This window comes from Microtus oregoni, unplaced genomic scaffold (genome assembly GCF_018167655.1).
Source record: "Microtus oregoni isolate MIOR12 unplaced genomic scaffold, Mior012 000000F_ref0000247, whole genome shotgun sequence".
In the NCBI taxonomy this organism is placed as follows: domain Eukaryota; kingdom Metazoa; phylum Chordata; class Mammalia; order Rodentia; family Cricetidae; genus Microtus; species Microtus oregoni.
Window position 1 is genome coordinate 34,512,634 of NW_024543059.1, and position 26,532 is coordinate 34,539,165.

Genomic DNA, 26,532 nt, shown 5'->3' on the forward strand with positions numbered 1-26,532 from the left:
TGTTCTTGTAAAGACAGATATTTCTTTCCCAACCATCCCACATTTTTACTAAATACATCAATCTCTGTCTAAAGCCAAACATTTATTTTAGCTTGCTCCATCCAGAGTTCAAGAGAGTCTTTTTGCTATTTCTCTACAAAGTGTTTTGTCTGCATGGACATATTTAAACAATACCAGCCACAGAAATAGTATAACAACAGCAATAAGACTAAAAAATACAGCTTACTATGTCAAACATGTGTTTTGTCTTTTCAATATCTTTTTGAAGAATTCTACAATATTATCTAGAGGATTTTGAGCCCAAGAATGACTCAAGTAACAGGCATCCAAATATGTGTATACTGTTGTATTATCATAAATGACTGATTATGAGGATTAAACTTATCAGAGGAATTAATTCATAATTAAAATTGACCATCATAACAATTAAGTTGAGTTGTAAAATTAATTCTTCCAACAAATATAGATGTGCTACAGGCAAACAAGCAATAATATTACTATTCCAAGTAAGGAAAATTTATAAGTAAAATCAGATACTACTGTTTCAATAAATGAGCTACTTAAAAACTCAACATGTTTTAAGGCAGCCACAATCTTCTGAATTGCAGTAGGGCGATATGAGTAAGGCAATGTGATTATCACTGATTCCTCCATCTCCCCATGCCAGAATCATTTCGTACTTGGCGCAATTCTACCTGGTAACATTAAACAAATCACAAAGTGGAAATATTCCATTCAGAACATGTGTTAATAAACTGAGCATATGGGCCCTATTGATCCACTTATTTTGAATGATTTTGCAAAATTTCCTTTAAAAAAATCTTCCAAATAAATGGCTGATATTTTAATACATAATAAATAAAATCTGGACACACAGGATATGATAATTCATTTTTCTCAATAATATTCCACAAGGTCTGATTAATGGATCATGCTGAAAATCTTTGAGGATGAGAAAGAGATCTACTTATATTAATATTAGGTTGTAACCAATGATGTAATTCCACTGATAAACAAGGACAAGTTCCAAAGCTTATTGGCTTTCTATCATCCATATAAGTAAAATTATAAGAGGTCCCATCAAAATTACTCAGACAAGTCAAGTCATTCCAAAGAGGAGAGAGGATACTTACAGTGATATACACTAAAACATCAATATCTCCCCCAAAGACAGGCTTAAACATAGGTGTACAAGAGACAAGCACAATAATTTACAGCTGATCCCTGAACAAAAGAGACAATTAACGGAGCACATATGGCCAGAAAAAATATTCATCTGTAACTGGTCTTTTGGACTGCTAGACAATAATCTGACCATAGGGCACAAGAGATTTCACCTAACTACAAGTTGGTGATCGTGGTGAAGACCAGTTTTGGTGAGGTTACTTCTATGAGTATAATTTTACCATGGCCAACATTGGAATGTCTACTTCAGGAGTCATAATTGTCACTCATCCTGAACAAACAATACTATAACTTCTCCCTTTCTCCATTAGAAATAAAGGCTGCCATTCAATATATATTGCAATTTTTCTGCTAGTTCAACATTTGCAGTATGATCGATATATTTCTCTACACTAATTAGAATATCCCTTCAGGGCAGATTTAAGAAATTTAATACATATTAATGTAAAGTTGCCTTAATTCTTGCAAATATTTCACATTAATTCCTTACTCAAATCTTCCTTTTTAAGATTTCAATTTGCTGTTTTAAAATGTAATGGACTTGAAAGTATCATTAAATTATCAAAATGGATTTTTTTCTTTTTATTAATAAATTCCACCTCCTTTCCTCCTCCGATTTCCATCTGCCTCCTCCCACCCCCTTCTCCCACCTATGGTTCTATGGTGATATGCAAGATATTCATCAGTATGGCTATGGGATAAGGCCAGTTCAGTCACCGTCTCCTCTGCTGCCCAAGGACCTAGCTGGGGAAATCCTCATGGACAACTGGGAACCCCCCTAGAGCCAAGTTTCTTCCCAAACCTAAAATGGCTCCCTTAGTTAGTTATGTCTTCTTTCCTGTTCCTATATCTACCCTTCCTCCATTTCAACCACTTTGGAAATAAGTGTGGTGGTTTCTCAGGAAACTGGAAGTCAACCTTTCTCAGGTTCCCACAATTCCATTCTTAAGAATACATCCAAGAGATGCCCAATCATACTACAAAAGCCTTTGTTTAACTATGTACATAGCAGCACGATTTGTAATAGCCAGAACCTGGAAACAACCTAGGTGCCTCTCAATAGAAGGATGGATAAAGAAGTTGTGGCACATATACACTTTAGAGTTATACTCAGCAGTAAGAAACATTTACATCTTGAATTTTGCATTCAAATGGATGGAAATAGAAAACACTTTACTGAGTGAGGTAACCCAGACCCAAAAAATGAAGATGGTATGTACTGACTCATAAGTGGATTCTAGCCATAAATAAAGGACATTGAGACTATAAATCGTGATTCTACAGAAGCTAAGTAAGAGGGTGAACCCAAAGAAAAACATATATTTATCCTCCTTGATATTGGAAAGATAAGATTGCTGGGCAAAGGTTGGGAGCACAGGGGTGGGTTGGAAGGAAGGGGTGATGGGGAGAGAGAATGAATTGGGTATCTTAAAGGTAGAGAGGGTAGTAGTTTTTCATGTCTTATCTGAACACATAGGTTTACAAAATAGCTCTAGGCATTCTCACAGTTACTCTCTATACTAAGATAACAATTATTTCTAAGATTTATAAAAGCCAAACTTCATAGAAAAACTAGATGTAAGCTGAGGGATGCAAGCCTGATACATAAATGTAATTTAAGGAAGAGGAAAGCAGCCAAAAAAAATCTATCAATTTATGTGTTGGTGGGAGAAATTAGGAGTTCCATTTATGAGATCTAGGTGATGGATGTTGTTAAACTCAGGGAAAACTAATTTGAATTTTGCACATCCTATCAAATTGGAGGATCATATTTTCATTGTATATAACACTTACATGTCAGAGAAAATAATGTTGTCAATAAATCAGAACTACACATCCTACAGAAGATCATGTGCTTTATAAAACTTAGTTTGTAATTAGCTTTGAATATTCTGACACTTTCTCAGAACAGGTGACAATGAAATTCACAAATCTTCACAATCTTTTGTATCAGTGCAAGCCTATTTTTAATTTTTTTTTAAATTTTATTTTTATTTTATATGCATTGGTGTTTTACTATGAGTGATCATCTCTTCACATTATTGAGCTATTTCCCATCTAGTTTAAGTAATATTTCTGGTGAGTTTCTGCTGATGCACAATTATTTATGTATGAGAATATATGATTAGGAATCAGATTATTTCTATAGGATTCTAAAAGAAAGAAAAAAATTCAGTATGGTTTTGTAATCTGTTTAGTCTCAGTTTCTAGTCTATTAGAGACATGTGGGGTATTCTTTCCAAACCAGGCTCTTAATCATAATCCTCATAGTTACTTCATTTCACCCATGAATTTGAGGCACTTTGATTAAAAAAAAAATATCTGATACTTCTTGATTTTTACTTTTGTGCCAAGTTGCACATTAAAGGGAGAAATTTTGTTCTTTCTAAATGAAGCCATAACATGCAGGTTAAATTTCAGTCATATCTCATATTTTCTATTCCTGTGAAGCTTCTGATAACAATAGAGGGATTTTTGTTCTTTGAGAACATAATTGTGTAGGAACATCAAAAATAGATGATTTGCCTCATATTGGGAGGTGCAATTATAATTTTGAAATGCTCTTTTAGCTTGAGTGTGGAATTATAGGAATGTCCTTATCCAAGAAGCACATCTGGTAACAATGTATTGACACCTTTGCTAAAATACTCCTATTTTTTAAAAATAAAGTGGGTTAACTTTTCATACTATATCACCAATTGTACTGTGACATTTTCAGTTCCATTCACATATTTATATAAGTTTATGAATGGCATATATATAAGCTTCTTCATATATATATACATATATATGGTTATAATTGCTTTATATAATTTAGAATTTCATGTGTAAGTGCAGTATTTATATTACTTCATAATTCTTCCTCCTACTGTATTCTTTACTAGTATAGATATTCAGTGAAATATCTGCATTAGAAAATGTCAAAATAATTACAATAAGTCAGACTGTTATTTTATATTTTTGTGCATATGCAAATATCATAAACTGTATAAAGAATGGGGTGATTATATGTAACCCTTTTAGCTTATCATTTTGAACTTTAAAACTATCAATATTATTTTACATTAAAAGCAGATCTTTTCTGTTTATGTATTAAATTTTTGTCTGTGACATTTTTGCCATGTGTGGGAATTTGAGAGGGTTTCTCATCTTTGTCTGTGTTACAATTTTTGATATCACTTGCTTACACTATTTTTGATTTTAATTGCTTTTTTTTTACTTTTTAGTTGGAGTTATTATTTTCTAAACTTATTTTTTTTCTTTTTAATATGCTTTCCTGAGTGAGAGGTGATTTATGCTGTGAGTTGGTTTTATTGCCACTGGCTAATTAACAAGATGCCTTCAACAAATGTCTTTACAGAGTAAATCCAGGCTCAAAAATGAACAGAGAGAGTAGAGAAATTCTGGGAGAATCCATGTAGCTACTGCCAGAGGCAGATGCCTCCAATGGGGCCTTCCCAAATTTTGCCATTAAGTTATATAGTAATGAACAGATTTCTGAATATTGGTTAGTTTAGGATAAAGGAGCTAGGTACAACAAACTTAAGGGAAGAAATTGGTCAAATAGTACAGTAAATAATATAGTTTCTTAGTTATTATTTCAAGTCAGGGCAGTTATGAAATGAACTAGCAGTGTGGTCAACTATATCCATGTAAAATCTGAGAAATCTTCAAAAGAAAAGCTAGACACAAAAGGACAGAGTTAAGCATGGCTTTATGATAGTATTTTCTTGGGAGGAATCTGATTGCTAGTATCAAGCTGAGGCATTATTTTTTTCAGACAAGACTTCCTGACTCAGTGGTAGCAACAAAATCTACAAAACGCACTTAAGAAAGCTCCCAGGTTCATGCTAGTTGCAGGATTAACTATGATCCTTTCTGGTGATGTGGCTGCAGAGCATTTAACTGTGGTTTGTGATCAGATTACAACAACTTAATTAATTGCAATCCAGACCTGGGGAGACCTTGGGTGAGAACCATGCTGGAACCTGGCTCTGAGAGAAATGCTCTCAGAGGCAGTAAACATGCCTTCACCATGATGGACTAAATGAAACTGACAGGCATGATGGGAGAGTTAGTCCTAGCCATGCCTGCTTAGCAGTTAAAATGTTTCTGGTCAGAAAATAGTTAAAGGTATAAAAGAAAAAAAAACTGGTTGCAAACACAAAAACAAAGTCTTTAAATAGACAAAGTATAGAAAGTCATAGATTAAATGAGTAAAGAAAAACAAGTCATATAAAGATAGAAAATACACAGAGAGTGGATTATGTACATTATTGTCTTTTCTTTTATTTCTGACTGGTGTGGCATGGAGAGTGGGCACATTTGTTCCATCCGAGCTGGCCTTCTAGTTTTCACCTGAAATAATCACACAGAAACTGTATCCATTTCAACACTGCCTGCCCCATTATCTCTAAATTCTTATTGGCTAACTCTTACATATTAGTTTAACCCATTTCTATTAAATCTCTGTATTGCCATGTTACTGTGACTTACCAGCAAAATTCTAACCAGCATTGTCTCAGGCAGGAGATCCATGGCATCTCTCACTCTTCCCCTTTTCAGTTCACTCTACTCTCTGCCTACCTAAGTTCTATCCTATCAACTAGGCCAACACAGTTTCTTCATTCATTAGTAATGAAAGCAACACACCAACAGAAAGAACTCCCACACCAGACTGTATGTGAGTTAAGTACAGAGGGACATTTCATAGTATGTAGTGCTAATCTAAGCCAGCATATATGTTTCAAATATATTTTGACTTCACAATTTGGTTCTAGTTGTATATTATATTTGTATATAATTCATTATATCATATTATATGTAACAATTAATTATAATTTGACTGCATATAAACTATATATATATATATATATATATATATATATATATATATATACAGGCAAAAAGCAATCACAAAAATCAGAAAATAAGATGCATTTGCAGCCCACATTGAAAATCAAAAACTAAAGACAGAAATGAATGCTTGCATGTATATAGGTAAATTCGAGGCAAAGGAGCTGCTGGCTCAGTCATCCTGTCACATTGCCAGTTTTGTAGCCCATTAACTGGAGGTAAAACCTGATATAAAGTAGATTTTATCCTGTGTTCCCCTGTCGTTTACTCTGCTTCTTTTCACAACACAAAGTGAGGAGGTAGACACAGATTACTCATCAGCTCTGGATGAGATCACCATGTTAAATGCAGTCCTGTGATTTCGAGTCCATGGTTTGAAATCTCTCTTCTCATTGGTTCCAAGATAGCATAAAAAGGTCTGCACTGAGGGATTTTGCCAGTGGGGCTTTGACTAAAGTCCTGCTAAAAGCTGGACGTTAGTCAAGGCCTCACTCTAAACAACTGCAGAGAAAAAATGTGTCGCAGAGACCTGCAGGATACAGAAGAAATAGGAAAAGCAAGGAATTTGTGATATTTCCCATGTTCTCATGAAGAGTCACCTGTTCCTCTTCGCAGTACAGGAAATGTGCTCGAGTCTAACGACACTTCTTCAGTTATGAAATCTGTGTTTCCTAGGTGAACCCTAGCTTTTGTATTTTCTGAAATGATGATTTTCTTAAAAATTCTATACTTGAAAAAAAAATGGGTTGTACTGATCTTATGCGTCTTTGGAGGCCACTCTACGATTATTGCTATGTCAGCAAATAGCCTCCGGTACCTAGTAATATGAAAATTTCAAGTGTCTGATTCCCCCATCAGTACGCTTAGGAACTCTGACATGGCATGTCTGAATGTGATACCAGGAAGCTGCAATCGGCAGCACAGTATCCCAATCAGCTCTCAGCTGGAGAAACGGAAATTTTCAGGTAAATATGTAGGATACAGACACAAGAAGTCAGATATGTAATCACATCTTGGTTAATTCACAATGATTTACCCTTTTTAATAATTGCATTCTGGTCCTAGATAAACTAAATTTTTTTCCAGTTATCCATTTTATTTCATTTTTTCTGTCAAAGGAAACATTGAGGTTTGCAGAGAAATGAATCAGCAGCTCTGATGCTGATCTCCAAGGTAACACAGGCTTTGTTCCTATTGGTGGAATTGAGATCACACTCCTCATTGTTTAAGAAAAATTTTGAATGCACACACTCCCTCAGTCTGCGGTAAGAAGAGCTAATAATATTGTCAGCATAGCAGGTCCTTCCTAGCCAGCCTCTGGAATACGCTAGCTCTAAGCTACAAATGTTTATACCATAAACCGGAATGTACATTTGCCCAGACCCGGCAGAATGCTCTTGACATCTTTATGTGAAAAAGCCCAGGGAAATTATCATTCAGGTAATATTTTATTCTCACAATTATGGTTCTGAGTCACCTGTTATGGTCTGTGTGTCATGTCCATCTCTGTTTCTGAAATTTCCTTCTCTTTAAACTTGTGGTACCACTGTCTCTGTCTTGAAACACTGCAGTATCTGCAAGGAAATATTTCTATTCAGGTTACAATATCTGACAGCATCAAGGGGAGTCCTGACCTTTACTCTATTCGCAGAGTTTCATTGTGATAATTGGTGTGGCATTGCAATTTTTTATATACTCATTGAAAATATCATGCAGTAATATATGAAAGCACTTCCATATCTGTTTAAAGACTCAGAATTTAGAATAAGGTTTCAAAGAGGAAACAAAATTCTTACCATCCTATTGCATTTTAGGTTCTCACATTCTTAAATTTGCTGTTGTGGTCGAAATAGTCTTTGTGTTTTAGGGTATAAATACTCATGTACATAATACTTTCATACTGTATGCCCATTCCTAATTTGGAAAGCAAACAGCCTGAGTGTTTTTGGAAATCAAGTGTTTATTGATGATGGCAGCTAGGTATTACATACTTCCCATGAAAATAATTACCACATAGATTTCTTTGTTATTGTGTGTCTTGTTGTTGTATGCTTTGAACAAGTGCAGATCTTCTCCTGTATCTTCCATTGCAGACTCTAAATGTGTATGTCTGCTAATAATGTTGAGACTGGAAAATATTGGTACTTTAAATCAATAACCTCCATTTCCATCTGTCACAATATTTGTGCCATCTTTAAAATATAAATACATGAAGGTTTTAAGTAGTTTTATAGGCATAAAACATCAAAACATAGTAACATAAAGCCTGTTATTTTCTATAGAAAGCTCTTTCCTGCACATGTTATTTTCCTACTACTGCCAAACAACATCTCTGATGATTGTCAAATTATGCTCAGATGAATGAATATATATATATATATATATATATTTCATTAGACTATGGAAGAATAATATAGATTATATTTATGAAAGTCTGTCACCATTGTAGTCATAGATTCCTAGCTATTAAGGCTATTTGAGTTATGCCTCCCATCATATAGTCTTATTAACAATATTTATTTGATTTCTGTCCTGATTGATTGACTATTATGACAAAAATACATCTGAAGATTTCTCACTATTTTCTTTTTCTGCCTGTAGCTAATGAGAGGATTAACCTGCAATAATTACACAAGTAGTCAATCACACTTAAATTTATCATAATAGAAGATGTATTAACATTCTCTAATGATGAAACTATGTAGAAATTTCCAAAGCAGGTTCTTTCCACTGTATTGGCGTTGTAAGCATATTTTCAAAATGGTCTGTGAATGTCTAGTTTTGCAACTACAGCTATGACTTTGGCCAATAACCAAATGAAGTATTATACTACTTGGATCTGAGTGAGAAATAGCTGATATGCCTCACAGTTTAAGAAGTTCGGTTTTCCTTCCCTAGACAACTGTTCTATGTTCAAATTGCTGTCCGTGTCCTTCCTCATTGAAGATTTTCTTTGTTACCCTTTTATAGAGAGACTTTTAAATACCATTAATTCCAATAACACTGAGGCATTTACAAGTTTATTTCCCTTTAATATTATCTTAGATTTCCACATCAAAAAAATTGTTCCTTTAATGCCCATAAAATAAGTGGTTTTGTTAAAAATTTGAGTAGAATTTTGCTATTAATAATATATTGTTTAAACACTGGCCAGGGAAACATACATATATATATATCAATTTAGAGATATAGAACTGGAGGAATAAAACTATATATATATATATATATATATACATATATACTACACATATACTACATATACATATACATATACTACATATATACTACACATACATACTACATATATAGTGCATATATATATATTTATATATATATATATGCAAAGGCACCTAATTATTATTAGGTCTGAGTTTCAATTAAAAAGCTGTGGACAAAAAGTAGAATGCTCTTGTACAAAAATGTAGCATGTTTTAGCCATTTCAATTATATATGGAATAAAGTATTCTGAAAGTCAAATAAAATAAGAAAAAAATTCAGTTTTACAATCTCTCTCATAATACACTGAACCACCTCAATTTAATTCCAATATTTATATAAGCTTATATATGTGTACATGTATGACATTTACTTTGTATAATTATATTCATACATACATATGCATGTATGTGTATCCTTTCTTAATATAGTTTATCATTTTATACATGAGTACTGCATTTATCTTATTTTACACTCAATTCTGCTTCTTTCTTTAAAAATATATCTGTACTAAAATTGATAGAATAAATCTTTCTATATGATAAAATTAACACTGGTCCATAGGTAAATCAAGTGATACTCTAGAAGGGGAGTGACAATGGGATGGGACAAGAGACGCAACAGATGGAGACAAGACAGGGTTCTGATAAAGTCTTGTTTATTCCAGGGAATAATCCAGGTATATACAGGTTTAGGGAAAGGAGGAAATTCCCCTTGTACTTGATTAACCATGCAACTTATTGGAAACCTAACCATGATCTAATGGTCAGGCGTAAAGATTCTAACACCCTAACTCAAAATATAGAACAGTCAGAATGTTTAGAACACGGGAACAATGGATCAATAACTTCTTGCAGAGTTTGTATTTGATAGATCAAAACAGAAGGAGATTCCAAGCACAAAAGGGTGGGAGAAAAAGTTTCAGGAGCAGTGAGTCTCCCACAAGATCCCGTTTTAATTTTTATTAATTTTTAGAAAGCCGAAAGTCACTTGAGGGGACTGTCCCTAACTTCAGTTGGGGGAAGCTCCTGTAGTCCCACCCTTACTCCTCATTGGAAGACAGAACTGCTTTAATTCTGTTGATGTCTTAGATGGCATGCTTAACATAGGTATACATCCTCCTGTTACCCTGTCTCCCTAACCTGCCTATCACACCAGGTTTAAAAACAATTTTCTGTGCACCTCATGTGTGCATGATCTTACCAGTTAAATATTGTCATTTTTTTATTGTTGGTGATGTCTAATTATGATAACGGACCTGTATACTTTTTATTTTCTTGTATAGTTTATATGTTAGTTGCCTCATACACCTGTTGTTTTATAAATGCCATCAACTTAAAAGAAAAGATCCTCGCAAAACAAAAATTATTAGGCAATGTAAGGTGCTAACAAGGGAAGAAGGTAGGGGGCATATTGTTAATTCCTCCCTGGCATTCATAAAGAGGGCAAAATAAAGCTTCTAGAATGTTTTTGCGTATTTGCCAAATTAAATTAAAATACAATGAAAGAAAGCAAAAGTATACAGAAGCAAAGTACTTATAAAACTATACCTGGTAATGCGTGGTAAGGTTACTCCTTATTTCAGGTACAGCTTCTGGCAGAAAGTTTGAAAAATGGGCAGATAAAGTATGCTTTCATCTATGCTTGGTCTGCCAAGAACCTGTTTCCCAACTTTGTCTCATCTTCCCAAGAGGAACCCAAGAAAGACCCAAGTAACACGCAGCCAAATATGTGTATGTTGTTGTAATATCATAAGTGATTTATTATGAGGATTAAACTTATCAGAGGAATTAATACATAAATAAAATTGACAATCATAACAATTAATTTCAGTTGTAAAATTGATTCTTCCAAAAAAAAAAGGTAGTGTCACACAATCAGTAACATTAGTAGTTCCAAATAAGGGAAATTTGTAAGTAGAAGCAGATACTACTATTGCCATAAATGAGCCATTTAAAAGCTGAATAGGTTTTAAGGGAGCCACAATCTTCTGAATTGCTGTAAGGGAACTGAGTAAGGCAATGAGATTATCATTGATTCCTCCATCTCCTCATGCCAGAAGATGTCTTGCAGTTATCATTTCATTCTTGGCTCAATTCAACCTGGTAACATAAAGCAAATCACAAGTGGTTATATTTCATTCAGAACAATTGTTAATAAATTAACTATAAGTGTCCCAATGGACCTGTTTATTTTGAATTATTTTGCCACATTTTCCTAAACAATTCATTCAAATAATGGCTGATATTTTAAACCATAATGAGTAAATTCTGGACACTGAGGTTATGATAATTCATAATTTTCCATAATTTTGTCCAGGTCTGATTTATGGTCCATGCAGACCATCTTTGAAGACGAGTGCGAGATCCACATATTTTAATACCAGGTTGTAACCCATGTTGTAATCCCACTATTAAACAAGGACAATTTCCAAAGCTTATTGTCTCTCTATCATCCATATAAACAAAATTATAAGAGGTCCTATCAAAATTATTCAGATATGTCAAGTCATTCCAAGGAGGAGAGAGAATACTTACAGTGATATACACTAAAACATCAGTGTCTCCCCAAAAGACAGGATGAAACGTAGGTGTTAAGGGACATAAGCACAATAACTTACAGCTGATTCCTGAACTGAAGAGACAATTTACAGAGCACATATGGCCAGACAAATTATTTGACTGTAACCGGTCTTTTGGACTGCTGGACAATAATCTGACCATAGGGCACAAGAGATTTCACTTGACCCCAAATTGGTGATTGTGGTGAAGGCTAATGTTGTGGAGGTCACTTCCATGAGTATAATTTTACCATGGCCATTATTGGAATTTCTTTTTCAGGAGCGAAAATTGTCATTCATCCTGCAGTGAGACAATATGATACCCTCTCCCTTTCTCCATTAACAATGCAGGCTGTTGTTCAGTATCTATGGCAATTTTTCTGCTAGTTCAAAATTTGGTGTATAAGAAAATATTTGTCAACTCTAGTTAGAATATCCCTTTCGTGCAGATTTACAAAATTTAATATGCATTAGTGAAAAGTTGCCTGAATTCTTGCCAATATCTCACTTTAATTCCTTACCAAAATCTTCCTTTTTAAAATTTCAATTTGATGTTTTAAAATGTAATGGACTTGAAAGTATGATTATTTTATCAAAATGGAATTTTATATTGAACATTTAGATGATTATTATTAGTATGTAAATGTCCACATTCTTCTTGAACAAAGGAAAAGGCTACCAATGATCCCTTAGAGCATTTCCAAATTTTCAAATGTCAGATCTCCAGAAATTTTGCATGTGATCATAGGTAATAACCTATTCATAAAGGCATTTTGAATACACTCTTTAACTAATTTTAATTTTGACTGACTTGTCCATATCCAAAGCATTTTAAATCTTTTAAATTTTTATTTTCTTTTGCCAATTATAATAAATTGTGGCCATAGTTTCAGCAGCCAATTGCAGTTTTCTACTTTCCGATGGAATATCTTTTCATACTTTCCTATAACTATTAATACTTCTTGTTTCCTGAAATGATAGCATAGCTCATTATAACACACCTTGGCATTTTTATATGCTTGGCCTTTTCAGATGTTATTTCCTTGCTTCTTCTCCAATTACAGTCTTTCTATTGCTTATTTTAGTCGAGCTAGGATTTCAATATATAAGGCTCATTAGATTTCTGGATAATTTTAATACACGAACCAAAGTTCTCTCCCAGGGAGCGAAGATGCTCCCTTGCTCCGTGCCTATTTTTCTCAGTTATTCATGTATTTCAATGGGGGTATTAGCCTGCTGATTAGGGTTATCACAAGCTCCACTTGCCTGTTAACATAGGAAAAATAATTTCCCTCAGCACAGGATTGATGCTGATTGCATTAATTTGAGCATTTTCAAATTTAATACCCCTTATTTACCACTGAAAATATTTAGGCTCCTTTTTTATTCACTTGTTCATTTTATCTTCTAATATAATTTTCTATTCTATCCCAATGATATTGACAATTACAAAATCATAATACCGCTAAAACAAAAATTTATTAATTCTAGTAAATAAGACAGTTATAGGAACATTTCTTGGGCTGAATGCTTAATAATAATGTTTTAGTGCCTCTCTGTCTCTCTGTCATTTTTTCTCATTCATAAAACACCTTTAATATACTCAAAAAACCTTAACTTTTAATTTTAGTATTTACCCCTCATGCCTTGAATACATGTCTCATTTTATGCTAAGTAATTGTTTGTCCTGTGATCGCTGTTAAGGTTACTGAGGTTAGAAGACACAGCAGGTTCCTGTGTTTCTCTGCCTCTTACTTATACTTCACTTTATATGAGCCTCTCTAAACAGCTTCTTCACTGAATCCCCGTGTTCCAGCCAAACGTTGGGCACCACTTTACCCTGGCCCACCTGTAAGTCAAAAGAGTCCCTAGAGGGGGAGTGAGAATGAGATAGGACACACACAGGAAATAGAGACAATTATTATTATTATAGAGACATTATTATTCTTGTAGTTTATCCAGTGCTCAAAAATCCTAGTATGCCTAATAGGACGACAAATGAAGCTGAACCCTTATTAAAGGGGTTATCTAATGTATTTAACTAATTAAAAGGAAAGTTACAATTATTTTCAGAGTGGCTTGCCATGAAATGTGCTTTGTAACTATAGATGGCATGAAATTGGAGGACATACATCTTCCTTAAATAAATTCTCCTTTTATTAAATATTATATATATATATATATATATATAATTTTATGCTGCTTAGATTTAGAGAGAACTTCTAATATTTTGAATCTACTTGTTTTTTTGATTAATTATAATAAGTTATTATTTAGAGGATATTTATGTATATTGATTGCATGTAAGAAACAAAAATATGAAGGCCGCTTCGTGCAAAGGTAAATGTGCAAACACCAATAAGCCTTAAAACAAGCAAACACAAATGTTAACAATTTAAATATATTTATTTTTTTCTGAAATCAATTAAACTGAAATCATTTCTTTATCATTAAGACATTGTGAGCTACTATCTATATTACACCTGGGTCTATATGGGAGAGGGTTTCAAATCTACATTTCTTTCTACAATCCACCGACTACCTTGTATAGTACTATAATCAAATTAAATATATTATGTATTCTAATTAAACGACATGAAAAATATAATTGCATTTTTATTTGTATATAATTCACAATATCATATTAAATGTAACATATTTAATTATAATTTGACTGTGTAAAAAACCAAGCATAAAAACAGATAAAAAATGACAAAAAATCAGAAGCAAGATGCACTTGACAGCACAGATTCACAAGAAAAATCTCCAGACAGGAATAGAGGTTTCCGTGTATATAGGTAGATTCCAGGCAAAAGCAGCTGCCAGCTAGCACAACCTGTCACATTTTTGCCAGTTTCATTGGCTGTTAACTGGAGGCAAAATGCCGGGTAAATGCTTTTTTATCCTGTGTTCCTCTATCAATTGCTCTGCTTCTTTCCCCAATAAAGGTAAGGAGAGAGACACAGATGACTCATCAGCTCAGGATGAGATGAACAAACTAAATGCACTTCTCTGCTTTCCGGTCCTTGTCATGAGATCTCTCTGCTTATTGGTTCCTACATGGGATTAAGAGGACTGCAGTGAGGGATTTTGCCAGTGGGGCTTTGACTAAAGTCCTGCTCAAAGCTGGACTTTAGTCAAAGCCTCACTGTAAAAAACACCACAGGAGAATATGTGTCTCCGAGACCTGCTGAATAGAGAATCATAGGAAAAGCGAGGAATTTGTGAGAAGTGTCACCTGATTCCATTTGCAGTGCAGGAAATGTGCTCGAAGCTGAAGCCACTGATTGTGCCGTAAAATCTTCAATTCCTAGTTAGCTTTAAATTATATATTTTCTGAAATGATGATTTTCTTAGCAAGTCTGTTCATGACAACGCTGGAATGTATTCATCTAATGCGCCATTGGAAACATCATTAAGATAATTGCTATGTTTGCAAAAAGCCTCAGTCACCTGGGAATCTGAAAATTTCAAGTGTAAGATTCTGTAATAAGTGTTTAGGGACTCTGACATGACATTTCTGAATGTGATACCAAGAAGCTGCCATCTGCAGCAAAGTATCACAATCAGCCTTCAACAGGGTGAAATGAAATTTCAGGTAGATAGGCAGGATACAGACCCAAGAATTCAGATACGTGATCATGTCCTACTTACGTCATAATGATTTCCTTTTTGATAATTGGAATCTGGTCTTAAATAAACTACATTACTTCCTGCCATCTACTATTACTTTCATATTTTTCTGCTGGAGCAAACAGTGAGATGCGAGAGAGAAATGTGTCAGCAGCTCTGATGCAGATCCCCAAGGTTCCCACGGCTTTGTTCCTATTGGTGGAACTGAGATCATTCTCGTCATTGTTCCTGGGAAAATTTGAATGCACACACTCTTTCAGATTATTCTGAGGCAAGGAGAGCTAATAATATTGTCTACATAGTGGGTCCTTCCTAGTCAGGCTCTGGCTATATGCCATCTCCGAGCTGCAAACATTTATAGCTGAAATCCGAATGTACATTGGCCCAGATACGGCAGACTGCTCTTGACATCTATATGACAAAAACCCAGGATAATTAGCAGTCAGGTACTGGTATTTTCCAGTATTACTGTTCAGAGTCACCTGCTATGGTCTGTGCATCATGTCCATCCCTGCTTCTGAAACCTCTCCTCTTTAAAGTTGTGGTAGCACTATCTCTGTCTTGAACACTGCAGCAATAGCAAAGAAATAATTCCCTTAATGTTTTAGTATATGACAGTGTCAAGGGGAATCATGCCTTTTCTTCTTTTCTCTGAATTTCTTTGTGAAAATTGGTAAGACATTGCAGGTTTTTTTTTTTCTCATGAAAACAGAGTCATTGATAATATTATGCAGTAACATATGATAGCACTACTCTACCTCTCATCAAAGACTCGGAATTAGAATAAGGTATAGAAGAGGAAACCTACTTCTTATCATCCTATTGCTTTTAAGGTTCTTACAGTCTCAGATTTGCTCTTCTGTTTGACATAGTCTTTGTGTATTTGCGTATAAATACTCTTGTACATGATACTTTCTCACTTTTTCCCCATTCCTAATTTGGAAAGAAATGAGCATGTGGTTTTTGGAAATCCAGTGTTTATTAATGATGGCAGTGAGGTATTACATACTACCTTTGAAAATAATGAACACAATAGATATCTTTGTTATTGTTTGTCTTGTTTTATATGCTTGGAAAAAGTACAAAACTTATCTTGTACATTCATCTCATACTCTAAATGTGTATGTCTGCTAGTAATGTTGATACTGGAAAACATTGATACTTCGTTATCAAGAGCCTCCATTTCAATCTGATACAGTATTTCTGCCATCTTTAAATATGCATGTATGAAACTTCCAAGTAGGTTTTAAAGACATGAAACACCATAACATAGGACCACACAGGCTCTTAGTATCTATAGAAAGACCTTCCCTGCTCAACATTATGTTATTTTCCAACTAGTGCCAAAGGAATATCTCTGAAGAGGTCAAATGATGCTCAGATATGTGAGTATTTCATTAGGTTCTGAGAGAATAAAATATATCATTTTTATGTAAGTCTGCCATCATTGTAGATTTAGGGTCCTAGCCATTAAGGCTGCTTGAGTGATGCCTTCCATTATAGAGACTCAATAACACTATTTACTTGATTTCTTGATTTTTTGTTCACTCTGACAAATATATATCTGAAGACTTTTTCCTATTTTCTCTTTTCAGGCATGTAGCTAATGAGAGTGAAGAATTATGGTCATGTTAATTTCAGGATTAATCTTCAATTATAGCCCAAGTAGGTAATTCCATTTAATTTACTAATAATAGCAGAATTATTGATATTCTATGATGATGAACATATTAGAAACTTCCAAAACAGGTTCTTTCCACCATATTGGCAGTTGTAAGCATATTTTTGAAATGGTCTTTGAACCTCTAGTTTTCCTTTATGGTCATGATTTAGGCCAAGAAACCAATTAAATAACTAACTACTTGAATCTCAGTGAGAAAATCTGATACCTCTTATTGTTCTTAATTCCTGTGGGTTAGACGGCAGAGATGGTTATGCGAGGAAAAGACACAGACACGCGGCGGTCCCACGTGGGTACACTTTAATGGAGGAGGGGCAACAAACAGGAAGGGGGTGCAGACACGGTAGGAAAGGCGGGGAAGAAAAGGGAGGAGAGAGAGAGAAGGAGAGAGAGGGGGGGGCTTGTGGCGGCCCCCGCTTTTTAATGGGGAATGCAAAACCTTTGGGAAATGTGTCCCCAGGGGAACGCTGGGAGTTGTAGTGTCGCAAGAGAACAACATTTCACCCTTTTGGTTTGATTAAAAAAAATTGGGGGACCTTAAAGGGTAGGGAATGGGGGCATAGTCCGGTCTCTCATGGCTGCTTCCTGCTGGCTTTGGGCATTGAGGTGTCCAGGAAATGTCCGATTATCTTGGCAATGACCCATTGGCGTTTGCGGTCGCTGGTGTAGTTGGTCACTGGTGTCCAAGGTCGCTGGTGTAGTTGGTCACTGGTGTCCAAGGTCGCTGGTGTCTGGGATGGTTGATTGTACCGCAGGCATTTGAAGTACTGACTGTCGTCTGAGGCGACTGGCGATGGCTGATTGTACCGCTGGCATTTGAAGTCCTGGCTGTCGTCTGAGGTGGCTGATTGAAGAAATCTGTGTGGCTTTTCCTGAGTAGCTGGGTCATCATTAAGATGCTGGAAGGCAAAAGTTGCATTAGTAAAAGAAAAAAAAATTAAAGAAAGGGGGGGGAAATTTTGGGGGGGGAGCTGGGGTGAGGGGGGGGAGAGGAGATCCGGGTGCGGGAGTCTTAGGATGTCCGGGGTTAAGAATGATGAAAAATTAAGTGATACTTATTCCATTATTCTGTTTGTGTTTGATTTGTTTAGATGGGTTGGGCTGGCATCCTGGAGCTTAAGGAAACTGTCTTAAAAGAAATAGATTCTAACCATACATTTCTTAACATTTCAGGAGCCACTGCTGCAGTCAGCGGCTGGCCTGTTATGTTAAAGAGCTTTGTAGAGGAGAATCTGCTTACCACTTGACTCCGTATTTGATGGGGGTACCTGTAACGACAGCTAGACGGTTATTTATGAATTTAAAGAAGGGAGGGTGTGTTAACACAGCGACGGATCGGGACCATTGTTTTCCTTAGACTGTAGTGGGGGGGGGCTGAATCTGGTGTCCTTTGGAACTTAAGAGAACAGGGTCCGGTTTGAGTTACCCTATATGAAGGATTATCTTGAGCTGTGGAGATAAATGGTTTAAGATGTGACAGGTGAATCCAATGAGGAATTCCTTTTAGCTTGGCAGCTGTGGGAGTTAAAAGAATTACTCTGAAAGTGCCCTGCCATTTAGGGGAAAGGGGTGAAGGGCTTTGGCCTGGGGGTGAGAGTAATACCTTATCTCCTATTTTAACCAGCGGTGGACATGTCCTGACTGTGGGCATATGAGTAAAATCCAGCTGCCAGTCAGTTCCTGGAAGGGAGCCCCTTGCTTGGTGGGTAGGGAAAGGGAAGCTACGATATTTAGTCCTGGGATGTGACTTTTGGCAGATCTGACAGGAGGCTGCTGTAGCTTTTAGGAGCCTGATATCATTAGGTGTAACAAAGGAAGAGTGGTGGTTAGTGACAGCGGTAGCCTAGAGGGGCTTTGGAAGATCGAGGGGGAGGCGTAGGACAGGGAGGAGACTCTTTAAGCCACTTTTGTGACCTGTGGCGGAGAGGAGACAGGGAAGAATCCAAAGACATGCGCGACCTGTTGCGGGAGAAGTGGGGTGAGGCTGGTTCGGAGAGGGAGCGGGTAAACCATGGAAGAAAGAGGAATGGGTGAGCCATCGCTGTTGCTTGACTGGGCAGAGCGAGAGCGAGTGGCCCCTAGAGGCGGGGCGGTGGGGTGTGTGTGGAGGCAGGGGGGTTGAGGTTTGTCCGCGGGATCCATCCCAGCGGCGGGAGCAGAGGGTAGCTTTCAGAAGCTGGCTGAGAGGGGAAGATGGGGGGATTGGTTTTGAATGCTTAAAGCCCATTGCTGAAGCGCAGCCCACCCGCAAAAAAGGTACCCAAAAGATATCGCAAACACGACAGGCCAAAAAACACAGGCGTCCGAGTGTTTTTGGGGTGTGCTAACACATAACTGGCCCGAACCCAGCTACCGTAAGGGGGAGAAAAAGCCCCGGCTGGGAGGAGACAATTAAGCTTTTCAGGGCCTGCGTACGGCCCAAAGGCACCACAGCAGAGCGGGCCGGAAAAAAGACAGGATAGGTTAGAAAAAAAAGAGGAAGAAGCCCGGAGCACCGAACTCCCGGGCTTGCAGACTAAAGCAGGCTTCGGCCAAGGGCAAAAAGCCAGGGGAGGGAGGTTGGAGACCTAGTCCAGGATGTGCAAAGAAAGCCGGCCACACAGTCTTTGAACGCCCCGGGGGGGGGGGGAGGGGGGGGAGGAAGCCAACTCAGGTTAACTCACAGATCAGGATGAGGCAGTGGAGAATGGCTGTGGCAAACAGGTGGAGATGAATGCAGGCAGTCGGTTCCTTTAGACCTTGTGCCGGTGAAACCCAGAGGCAAAAGCCTTGGGAGCCAGGATGAAGAGGTAACCCAGTCAAGGACGGCACCAAATATTTTTCTTAATTTCTGCAGGTTAGACGGCAGAGACGGTTACGCGAGGAAAAGACACAGACACGCGGCGGACCCACGTGGGTACACTTTAATGGAGGAGGGGCAACAAACAGGAAGGGGGTGCAGACACGGTAGGAAAGGCGGGGAAGAAAAGGGAGGAGAGAGAGAGAAAGGGGGGGGGCTCGTGGCTCCCCCCACTTTTTAACGGGGAATGCAAAAGCTTCTGGGAAATGTGTCCCCAGGGGAATGCTGGGAGTTGTAGTGTCGCAAGAGAACAAATCCCCTGATAGAATAAGTAGTTCAGTTTTACAATATCTCTCCAAATAGACTATGAAGCATCTCAATTACTTTCTAATATTTGTTTAAGTTTATGTATGTGTACATGTATGAGATTGACTGTGCATAATTATATTAATGCATACCTATGCATGCATGTGTACACTATCTTAACATAATTTTAAATTTCATACATGAGTACTGTATTTACTTTATTTTATGCTCATCCTTCTTCCTCCTTTAAAACAATATCTATACAGAAAGTGTCAAAATAAATCCTACTACATAATAAAATAATTATATATTATTGTGTAATACAATTTTATACATCAGTATTCCTATTGAGTAAACTCTGTTGTGATTTTGTAGAACCAATTTAGCAGTAACCTTTTCTAATTCAAAGGCCTATTTATATAACTATACAGTAAAAAAAAATGATTCTTTCTCTGATAGACTCCAATATTTGTAAGTGCCTTTTCTGCTAATTGAGTTACTTTTAGAGAGTTTTCTACCTTTTTTCATATTTCAATAGGGGATGTTATTATGCTAATCAATTTTTCTTTTAGTTAATTTTAATTAGCATTTAAGATTTCTAAGTTTTAATAGCATAAATTTATCCGTTTTATATTTTTTATTGAAGTTATAAGCCAATGATTTTTGTGCGTCTATGGATAATATATTTAGGGCAGAGTTAGAAATTATATTCCTTCAGAAAATTTGCAGATAAGGTTTCTGATTGTGCTATCATTATCTTGCTAACAATATAGAGTAGGCTTGATTGTTGCAATTGGCATAGTTTACTTTTTGTCAATTATACAGCTACAGTTCTACAAAAACTAAGAGCAAAAATTTAGACATGTCTATGCATATGTAACCAGTAATACCCTCTGAAGATAAATTTGGACGAATTGTGATATTTGAATTAGCTGAAGAAATCATGCATTTTACCTTTATATTTTGTAGTCATTTTAGTTGTGAGATTGACCTTAACATATTAGGATGATTATAAGTAGATATCATAGCTATATTAATGGTTTAAGAGACTGACTCTCAGATCCAAATAGTGTAAAATATTGGTTATATAACTTATTGTTAAGATATATAGTATAACTTAATTTTATTAATTATTTGTAGATTTGTATGTGTGTCTCCTGAATGTTGCTTGGATATATGTGTGGATTATATAAAAACAGCAAAGACACTGTAGTGATCCTATGGTTTTAATTCAGGAGTCAGACAAAAATAGTAAAATTTATATGTAGGCAAAATGTACAATCAGAGATGATAACATGGTAGAGTAGTTATTTACATATAAAAATATCAGTGTGTACTCTAAATAATAACCCTTATGTTATTTTCTGCTTTTATGTTAAAAAAATTCACAGACTCATAAAGTGCTCTGTCCATGAACTGGTAATTTGAAATATTAACAACTGGATCTATTTCTAATATATACATGTGTAAAAGACTGGTATACAAACTTGACCATGTTGTTGCAGGACATTAGGAAATACAGTAAATGCAGGAGCTTTGAGATTTGCTTGCCTGTTTTCATACCACATGTGGCAAATTTCAAGGCTGTGGCATGCTATTATACAATATGTGTATGTGCCCTTTATTATTGGATTTTAATTGTGTATTTTTGCATATGTAATTGTTTCATTACAAAATTCAGAGAATATTCTACTGTATTATGATTAACATTATGACTTCATAATATTATCTGAATGGCTTATGTTATTTACAGAAATGATGAAAGGGGAAGGATATATTTTTCTCAGGTATGCTAGCTTTGATGTAATTCCCATGTGCTTGAACAATGCCCCATATACAAACACACACACACACACACACACACACACACACACACACACACACACACATTTTCCCTGAAGTCAGATAGTCAGATGTCACAGAAGAGAGAGAACAGATAAATGACCTGAGAATGGGGTACTGATATTGGTGATCACAGGGAAAATCTGAAGTAAGCATTGCACTGAATTATATCACAATTTAATTATTCATATAAAATGTCTTATACATGTCAAAAATATTAATTGGGACTATTACTCTGAAATCAGTGTCAAAACATATACACATATGTGAAACACTAATACAAGCATGCAGACAATTGTCAAATTTAGAAAATAATACTATGTTTTGTTTTTTCTGAAGGAAAACATCAAATTGTTGCCAAATTATCATGACATTGTTAGATATTTGTAATTTTTGGATGTTCAGACTGGGTTTTAAAATAACATTCCTATTTAGAAAATATCCTTATTATTACATAATTTTTATGTACAATGCATACATACTGGTGTAAGAGGGCCTTCTGTTTACGTGTTGCTTTCATTGGTTAATGAATAAAAGAACTGCCTAGGCCTTTTGATACAGGAGAACTTAGGTGGGCAGAGGAAACAGAACTGAATACAGGGGGAAAAGAAAAGCAGAGGAGAGAGCTGTCAAGGGGCCACCAGAGTCAGACATGCTGAATCTTTCCGGTAAGCCACTGCCATGTAGCAATATACAGATTTATAGAAATGCATTAAATCAAGATATGAGAGTTAGCTGATAAGTGGCTAGAGCAAATGGGTTAAGAAGTGTTTTAATTAATATAATTTCTGTTTTGTTATTTTGGGGCTAAGTGAGCAGGATGGCTGGGACAAGCAAGCAGCCTTTCCCTGGAACAACTGGCACTCAACGTGATCAACTGAATCAATAAAATCTATGAACTACAAAAGGTATGAATAAATACAACTGCTTATTAAAGTTATTTATTTTCAAATAGAAATGCAACATATAAACTAACACTCTATACACACTGTGGCAATGATGTGTATCCATTATTATCATCAGAGTTTCAAAAACACAATTTCAGCAATCTCAATCCATTACTGTTTGGTGAGCACTAGCAGCTCCAATATCATCTAGTCTGGTAATCTTCTGGTCAATCCACTGCACCAAACTTCCATGAAGCTATTGTGGTTCATTGTCTTCCTGTAAACACACACACAGACACATACATGAGAGCACGTGAACTTGACCCTATATTATCTATTGCATGGTTTTGTCCTTTCCATAATCCAGTGCAATGGTCTTTCCATTTGCTTTAGACAAAAGTCTCTTCTACACCATCATGCCAAAATCTATGCATGGTATAATGCTTGTGGGGGATTCACACTTAGAATATTTAGAATAAGAAGTGCATGAAGCAGTGAATTATGTGGTGACTGAAGGATCACTCATATTTATTTATTTATTTATTTATTTATTTATTTGAATTGTTTATTCAAGAAGCCAGGGAAAATGCTCCCCTGAGTCAGCACTTGACCTGCAGCATCAATATAGAACCTGGGAAAATGAGGTCACTTCTCCCCTTACGAATCTCACTGTATTTCTCCAGGTTTTCCATAGACAATTTTAAAATAGGCACAGTAACTGAATATCTACCAATCATTTTTGAATTTCCTTCAAAGTTTGCAAGCTATCTTTTCTAATTTTCAATTACTGAGTCTTAATTTATTTAGGATAAGACATATGTCCTGAAAATGGGAAAGATGTCTGCATTTGTATTTTCTGTAGGAAACTAACTACCCATAAGGGAAAGGCTCAGCTGAAGCTCTACAAGAATTGCAAGCAAATTCCTAAATTTTTTTCATGTACATCAAGATCCATAATGGATAATGTAAACTTGTTGTAAATATTTTGAATATTTTATATTGCATGAACCACATATATCTGGCATAAATTACCCTGTTTGCCATTAACTGAGGCAAAACTTATCAATGATAACTCCCAATTTGCTCCCTTAATTGGCTGATAGAATACTAAATGAAAATCTTTGAAAACATTTTGGAACAAAAGGGATGGTAAAATCAAGCTATTAAATCTAAATTATTTTATAGGTACCATTTGGTCAATACCTTAATGATTAGGTAATCCAGTCTAGTCTCTAAAGCTCAACCTAGATGCATGGTCTCATAAACTATTTATAATTCTTGTATCATTTTCAATTTTGCAGATTTCTATGTTGTGAGAGAACATATTTACATGTTTACTGCTGCAAAGCAGCAGCCATAACTAGTCCTTGTGTGTATGAGTTTAAAATTCCTCATCAATTTTGAATGTAATCAGAAATGACACCTTTCTTTCTAAAAGATGTCAAAGCAAGCGGATATATTATATTAGTACTCTCATAGGCAAGCTGTTTAATAAGCAAAAATCAACATTTTGGATTTTTAATAATTCTTATTGATGGCTGCAAAAGCGTGGAAACAAAATCCTGGAACAACTCAACAAATAATACCTGTATTATTTAAGGTAAGTCCATTGTCTGCACTCCTGAAGAAAGATATTTATTCCAAGAATTACTTAGGCCATATTACTCACAGTTGTGAACTGACGTTGTTCTGAAAACTCACTTTTCCTCATCAGCTAGACTTTTCCTGTCAGGCAAGCTTTGGCTATGTATATCCAATTTGTGGAGTATGGCTTCTAAATCCATATACACTAGCAGCATGTGTGAAAGGAGAAATTTGGTCACACTGAGCTTAGATTGTGTTTAATACTTTGCCTTGTTTTAATGGTTTCAGGTCTCGTTGTCTGAGTAGATTATCTCATTTTCTATTCTAGAAATACTGGAAATCCCTGATCATCTTCACATCGGCTCACTCCTTCTCTGGAAACTAGCTTGTACGAAAAATGCAAAAAAAAAAAAAGGTGGGTGTTTGCCTTGCTCCAGGAGATCTCTGCACCATGGATGGATCTAAACCAGCGACTATGGTAGACGTGTAATTCTTTTATGACAGAAGATTTTCAGACACTTCAACTTCTGTGAAAGTGAAATTACTAAGTCTCTCAGTCCTTTTAGCTCCTGTTCTAGCTTTCCACCATCTTTGACTCTCAGAATTCCTAGTCATATGTGCATGACTTTAAAGATCCTCACTATGGAATTTGTGGATTCTTCTTCAGCTAACTAGGCTCAGACTGATAGTATCACAGTCCCATATATACTTCTTAATCTATCAGCTCCTCTGTCTGCAGATGGTCTTGTCTCATTTCTAACCATTTCAGGGGAGCCATCTGTGCTGCTCAGGGTAGAAATCATAACTCTCCCTGTTAAGCACCCACAAATGAAGTAATTTGTGCTGCCAGAAGCTGATATATTTCACTGTTGAGAAAATTGTAAGTTCTTAATACATTTTTGTAGTGAGGAGCTGCAGGCTACTTCCCACCCCTGGATCCAGCCACAGACTAGCTTTACCCAAATTAATTACATGTAAACTGTATTCATATAAACACTGTCGGGCCCATTAGTTTTAGCCTTTTATTGGCTAATTTTCACATCTTGATTTGAACCATATTTAGTAATCTGTGTAGCATCAAGCGATGATGGCTTACAGGGAAGGATCTCAACCTGCATCCATTTTAAAGAGGAGAGCTATAGTGTCTGCCTCCTTGCCTTCTTCCTCCCAGCATTTTGTTCTGTTGACTCTGCCTACCTAATTTTCTGTCCTATCAAAGGACCAAGGCAGTTTCCTTCTTAACCAACAAGAGTAATAGGTAGACAGATGACCCTCCTCCATCATCTTTTAAATGCCATATTCTTTAGGTTTTTGAGTGTTGAAGATTATCTATCTAACTGAACTATATCTCTGCATATCTAGAAAACCTACATAATGCTACTAAGATTTTGATTATTATTAATGACTATCAATTAATCTTCTTAATTATACATATTTAAATGATCTGCAAAGAAAAAATTAAGCGAGAACAAAAATACATATACCAAAATCAACCTTATATCAATCTTAGTAAACTAAGATCCAATACAAAGCAAAGTGTTTATTACTCTATATAATATCCCACCTTAAATAAAGATAAACATATATAATTATTTGGAAGTTTACATGTAGTTTTCTGCAAAATGCTTCCTATGCTTTTTGGGAAATTTTTTATAGAGCTTCAAAAGATCTTCTGGGAGCTTTTGCTCCCTCAAATAACATTGGCCTGGAAACAATCCACAGGTTCTCATCTTCTGTGTAACAAAAGCAGGGCATCTTGTCAAACGTAACATATCCACCATGTGGTGATGGTACACACCTTTATTCCCAGTACTTGGGACTCGAGAGTCAGAGGCAGGTGGATCGCCATGAGTTTTAGTCCGTTCTGTTCTACAGAGCTAGTTTCAGGTCAGGCTGCAAGGCAACAGAGAAACCATGTCTTGAAAAACCAAAAAACTAAAAGAATATCTTTAGATTCAAATTTTGATGCATTGAGAATATATATTTTCATAAACAATAGGAG

General features: G+C 35.8%; 1 long non-coding RNA gene across 1 annotated transcript; it reads left to right on the top strand.

The window, feature by feature from the left end:
• The first annotated feature begins 7,326 nt into the window (after positions 1–7,326).
• Positions 7,327–24,932, top strand: LOC121455311. The gene is made up of 5 exons (XR_005975530.1): positions 7,327–7,482; positions 17,047–17,116; positions 19,969–20,024; positions 22,872–22,967; positions 24,859–24,932. It is a non-coding gene; the product is annotated as an uncharacterized LOC121455311 (long non-coding RNA).
• Positions 24,933–26,532: the final 1,600 nt, after the last annotated feature.